The sequence below is a fragment of the Eschrichtius robustus genome, chromosome 20, assembly GCF_028021215.1.
Source record: "Eschrichtius robustus isolate mEscRob2 chromosome 20, mEscRob2.pri, whole genome shotgun sequence".
Classification (NCBI taxonomy): domain Eukaryota; kingdom Metazoa; phylum Chordata; class Mammalia; order Artiodactyla; family Eschrichtiidae; genus Eschrichtius; species Eschrichtius robustus.
The window spans coordinates 55,902,150-55,908,149 of NC_090843.1; positions in this window are offsets into that span (position 1 = coordinate 55,902,150).

The following is a 6,000-nucleotide window of genomic DNA, read 5'->3' on the forward strand; positions in this document are numbered from 1 at the left end:
TCACAGAGCTGGGAGGCCCAGGAAGCACCGGCTGACTCTGGCTTCTCTCTCCTGCAGGCAGCTGAGGTCAGCGTCTCTAAATTGCTAGTTATTCCTTTCTTCAATTAAGGACAATTCTTCTGACGCAGGAAGTTAACTCCCAGCAGTTAATCTAATGGCCTTGAGTCCTGATGTGTTTGCTCTATCTGCAGGCAGGGCCAGAACTTCCTTGGTAGCAGGTCACAGCCCACGCATTCAGGAGCTGCCCTGGGGGGCCAGGGCCCCATAGTCCCCGTTGGACTCCAGATCCGCGCGGCAGCACTGACCTTCAGACAGGGACTGGGGCTGCGGTGGACGTCCAAAGTGGAGAAGCCACGGATGGATCCCGGAAGTGGGTTGTCACGTGGCAAGCCTCCTCCATCTCTGGCCCACTGTCTTCTCATCTGAGAAATGGGGGCGTGGAGGAGGGTCTGGCTAGATGATTTCTGTAACTCCCATCAACTCGGCATCTCCCCTTACCTGCCCCACCCACCCCCTCCCAAGGGTTTGTGGTGACTGGACGGAGAGGTGGGAGGGGTCTCAGTGCCCACCTCCGGGAGCGTCTTCCCTGAGCAGGATGTGTTTGCCTATGAAATACACACACATGCACGCACGCACGCACGCACGCACAGACACGCACGCGCACGCGCGCAGTGCTGCCTGGAAGTAGGGCCCCTGCCAGACTGTGGTCACTGCTGCCGCTGTGAGCTAAGGGCCCCAGGAGGTGCTCAGGCCCGGGTGTGTCCCCTCTGAGGCTGCTTTATTGTTCCTCTGTGACAACTCACACCCACAGACCAGGTGGCCGAACCTGGACATTATCTAGGCAGTCAGGTCTCTGACTGTGCCCTGCCTGCAGGGAAGGGTGAGAACCAGGTCCAAGGGATAGAACATAGGCTCTAAATTTATCCTGCATAACCACAAGCACCGAACTTTCTCAGCCTCCCTTTCCTTTTGTGTAAACTGGGGATAATACAAGACATCCGAGGGTATTATGTACCGAGTGCCTGAGGGTTAAAAGACATGATATATGTAAAGCCCCGAGCATACTGCGGGTCCACTCATTGCTGTCCCTGCCTCCACCATGCCCGAGTAATGGGGAAAGGCTGCAGGGATTCACTCACACACTCCCAGCTGGTGACGGATGGCACACACCGGCCAAGAGCTCTGGCTTCAACCTCGGAGCTTCTGAAATTTTGTCTGTCGGTCAGCCCTGCTGTCTGGTTCTGGGATCCAGAACTCTGGGGACTGAGGGGTTCCCTGGGATGTGGGACTTTCAGTGCTAAAACCAGGAGTCTCTGGCAAACCAGGATGGTTGGTCCCTCTTGATGAAGCCACACTAGGGAGTTTAGACAGAGGGCCCTTGGTTTTGTTGAGTGAGGCCCCAGAAGGACCCACAGGTGGGTCATCTGAGGTGCAGATTTCAGCTCAAATGAGGGGAAACCTTCTCACGGTCAGCAGTGTCCAAAGGTGGAAGAACTCTTGCTTGAGGTACTGAGCTCCCTGTCCTTGGATGTAATAAACCAGGAGCTGAAGGGCCACTTGATGGGGATCTGGTGGATGGAGACAAAGCCCTGGGGGGTGGGGTGCTGGGCTAAATGCCCACTGAGGACCCTTTCAGCACCACATGTGCCCCATTTCCATAGAGGGGCTAATGGGACCCTGGAGTCGGGACACTGGCTACCCTAAGGGTGGAATTATCCTTTTCCCTGGAAGGCGGGTGTGGGACAGGGTGTGTGGGGTGCCTGGCTACAGACGGTAACTGGGCTTTAGCCCTTCCCAGTTCCTCAGAAGGAAGCAGAGGGCATCTTCTCAATGGATGGTTTGGTGGGAATTGAAAAGTCATCCGAGAGCAGATACCCCCTAGCCCTTTCCAGCAGCAGAGCCAGGCAACCGGCTTTGGGGATGTTGGGAGCTGCCAAAGGCTGGGCAGACATCTGCTGGGCCCACCGACCTGGCCCAGCCTTGAGCTAGGGAGAGGACTGCTCTCCCCTGGGGCCGCCCATCTGGCTACCACCCAGGCGTCACCGAAACGGCTGGCCTTCTCCCGCCCCCTGCTGGGGCTGGGCTGTGGATCCCCGGCCTCCACCAGGCAGAAGCCACAACCCCGGTCTCCCCGGCCTCCGCTGGGCCTGTTCACCAGGATGTCTGCGTCCCAGGTGTGGGAAGCACAGGGGGCTACTGCTCACAGCTAGGCTCCTGGCCTCCCCAGACTGCTCCAGCCTGGAATGCCAGGTGGGCTTTACGTGTATTTTACAAGTTCCTTTAGAACTAAGGGCACAGAAATCCCTTCCCCTCTGAGGCTAGTTCAGGTCCAGGTTGTGGATTCTAGAAATGACAGCCTGGAGTTGGCGCTGATGGAGGGGTCCACCTCTTGCCTCTGACCCATGGAGACACCTCCCTCTTGGCTTCGCGGGAGCCTCCCGGTGCCCGTCCTTCCTTTCTCTCTCTCCTCTCTGCTCTCTGTTACTCTCCAGGTGCCAGGATCTCGAATCTCCTCCGAATTTCTCTCCCCCTCTCCCCGTCGGTGTTTCGGCCCCAGGGCTGTCTCTAGCGCCCAATCTCAGTGGCTCTCGCCCCCGACTCGCGGTCCGCGTGCGCATCTCCGCCCGGACCGCAGCGCCTCTGCGTCTCTGCGCCCGTCCGGGGCTCGGAGCGGAGCGTTTCGGAGCGGCGGCCGCGGCCCCGGGCAGGGGTGCGGGCCCGCGGGGGCGGCGTTGGGCGCCTTCCTCCGTCAGTCCCTCCCCGGCGGCGCGGGGGGGCCGGCGCGGCCGCCGCTCGGCGCCTTTAAGGGAGCGGGAGGGAGCGGCGAGGCGGCGGCGGCTGCGGTGGCGGCGGCCGCGGCGAGCGGGGCGGGGGCGCGGGGCGCGGCGCTCGGAGTCCGCTCGCGGCCGGAGGCGGCTGGGCGGCCGGGGCCGGGCTGGGAGCCGCGAGGAGAGCGGGCAGCGCCGCCGGAGCCCGCCGCCCGGGCCATGGCCAAGGCGGGCCGTGCAGGTGAGGGCGGGCGCCGGGAGGGCTGGGCCGCCGGCGGGGGGAGGGACCCGCGCGTCTCGAGGGGGGGCCGCCGGCCCAGGTGAGCCCCCGGCGCAGGTGGGCGGAGGTTCCGGGCGGGCTGAGGGGGCGGCGGCGCGGCGGGCCCCCGGGAGCGTGGAGTGGGGGCTCCGCGCACCCCGCGCCCTTCCTGCGCCCCCGGTCACCTCGTGGGACACCGCGTCCCCTCGCCGCGGCCCCGCCGGAAAGGGCCAGGTCTGCGGCGCCTCTGCCCAGCCCGGCGGTGGGGAGCGATCGCCGCCCTCCCGAGGCCCTGGGCAGAGCCGGGCGCGGGGACCGAAGGCGAGGTCCCGCGGCCGCCTCGCCATCCCACGCCCCCCAGCGCCAACCAGGACGCGCCCCCTTGTCCGGCCGCTCGCTCTATCCGGGACGCGACAACCCCCCCCCCCCCCCCGCCCCCAGCTCAGTCAGGAGACCCAGATTTCTTCTGGGGAAGGAGGGGTGCCCCGCTCCGCACCGGCTAGTGAGCCGTTCCCCCCCTCCCCCCTCCCGGACCCTGGGAGGCAGAGCCTCAGGTGCGGAGGTCTGAAGCGGGGCCTCTTCTGGGGTCCCCAGGGCTCTGCCCTCCCCCAGACACAGGCCGTGTGGCCCGTGATGTGAGGGAGTGGGCGTTAGTCATTCGTTCATTCATTCAGCCAGACGTTCATTCACCAACATCTGCTTTGTGCCAGGCCCTGAGCTGGGCACTGGGACCAGGAGGTGGTGGAGACTCTGCTCCTGTTTGCACTCTCTGGGCCCATGGTGCCTTGGGAGGGTGGCGGAACGACGGTGGCAGCAAGCCTGGACACAGCAGGGCTGGCTTGGGAGGCTGGCATGTGTAAATCCACCGTGAACTCACACCCAGCCTGTGACGTTGGCAGGTGCCATGCCATCCCCTTGGACTCGGCATTGGTCTGGCACGAACCCCACCCTCTACCCACCAGCGATGACAGTGATGGCATGAGTGTGAGTTCGCCCCTGCACACACTTGGGCTGGATACCGCTGGGCTGTGTGTAAATCCACTGCTACCCCACAAATGCTGCCCTGACCAAGGGCCGGGTCCGATGCCCCTGTACATATGCTGGGTGTGTGATTTGGATGCCTGAGAATACACTCCCGTTCTGTCCCTGAGGAGTCCCCTTGGGGTGGGGCTGGTTGTGTGAGACACAGCAAGTACGGAACACATCTAAGCACCCCCTTTCTCACTTCCCTCCCCTTTCCCCCCAGGCGGCTGGGAAAGGCTGTCTCCCTGGGTCCTTACCCACCCCCGCTCCTCCCATAGGGCACATGGCAGGGTGTGTGTCCCGCCCACTGCCCCCGCGCCTCTGCTGCCTGTGTGTGTGCAAGTGCATGCACACCCCTTGCACAGATCACCTGCCCAAGCACTGTCATCACAACAGCAGTTAACAATTGCTGCTTGTCCGAGGTACCAGGCAATGTGCATAGCCATGCCGGGAGGCAGGAAGTGTTACTCTTCCCTTTTTAAAACATCTGGAAACAGGTACTCGGAGAAATAGCTCCCTCCAGGTGGCCCAGAGGGTCTGGGCAGAGCCTAGATGTAGACCCAGGCTGTAAGGACTCCGAGTACTAGATTTTCTCCATTGCTACCCTTGTAGGTTGCCCCCCTCACAGAACAAAGATGCGGTTCCAGCCTCTCCACCTTGGTCTGTGGGTCCTTTGGTCTCTAGACTGAGAGTCCGTGGGAATTCGTTCCAGTGACGGGAGAAAAACTGCTCTGCTTCGAGCATCAGTGCCTGGTGTCCTAACATTTTGTCTTTCCTACTGCAGTTTCGTGCTTGGCCCTTTCCCTCAGGGCAGCACGGACTGCCCTCCTCTGTGGATCAAACCGCCCAGGCTCTTCCCTCCCACACTCAGCTGCCGCCCCAAGGAGACTTTGGGATTGACCCCAGCAAGAGGGGATCGCTCCTCCTCTTCTTAGCTCTTCCGGGCTCCTTTGCATTTTGTAAAGGTCCCTTCTCTTCCTAAGGCTTCTAAGCTCGCTGACTTGAAGACGACTTGTGGTGATGTGTGCACGGATGTCAAAATCTGTGTAGGATGGACTGGTGAGCTTTAGAACAGAGGGAGTCCTCGGAGGTAGGAGCCCCAGTCCCTCTCTTTACAGCTAGAGAAACTGAGGCCCAAGGAAGGGCTGTAACTCAGACAGGGGTGGCTATTCAGGACCATCTACCGCGGATGGACAGGCTGATGGTCAGTGAGAAATGATCAGGCCTTCACTCTGGCAGGGAGAGGGTGCTATTAGAACCAAAGGAGGCTGAAGGCTGTGAGAATCTGGTCTGTGAATGAGGGAGTGTGCTCTCTGACCTGTGAGGTGTTCCGTCTAAAACGGGTCCAGGGAGCCACTGACTAGAGATAGGGGCTTGGGCCTCAGGGCTACCATAGGGCATGACTCCAAGGTCATCACATTGTAGTCTAGTGAATGCGTCCCAGACCTGTGCAGGGCACAGCCTGAGCAGCCAGCCATGGCCATGTCAACTGTGTCACACAGGAGCTGAAGAAAGGCAGTGAAAAGGACTTCCATGCTGCCAGGAGAACCCAGGTACAAGAGAAAATGTAATCAAGTCCTAGAAAGGATTGGATAAAGGGCAGAGGGTGGATCCCCAACGGGGCGACTACCAAATCTCTGGGGAGATTTCAGCACACAGAACAGGATCGTTATGGTGCCCCGTGTCCAGTCTTGAGAGAAAAGGCAAGAGGAGGAGAGCCATTGGTCTTGCCCTGAGGGAGCGCTCTGTCTAGTGGACAAAGGAGGAGAGAGGCCTACCTTGGGGATGAAAGTCTGCAGTAGGGAGGTGAGGGCTGGCAGTGGGGAGGGGCCGGGAAATGCACAGAGCTACCTGTGGCGGCAGGCCTCAAGTGAGGTGCAGACAGAGAGGAGGCCAGTGGTGGCTTGAAACAGTGAAGGCCGAATTTCTCTAGAAGTTGGGCCTTAAAGG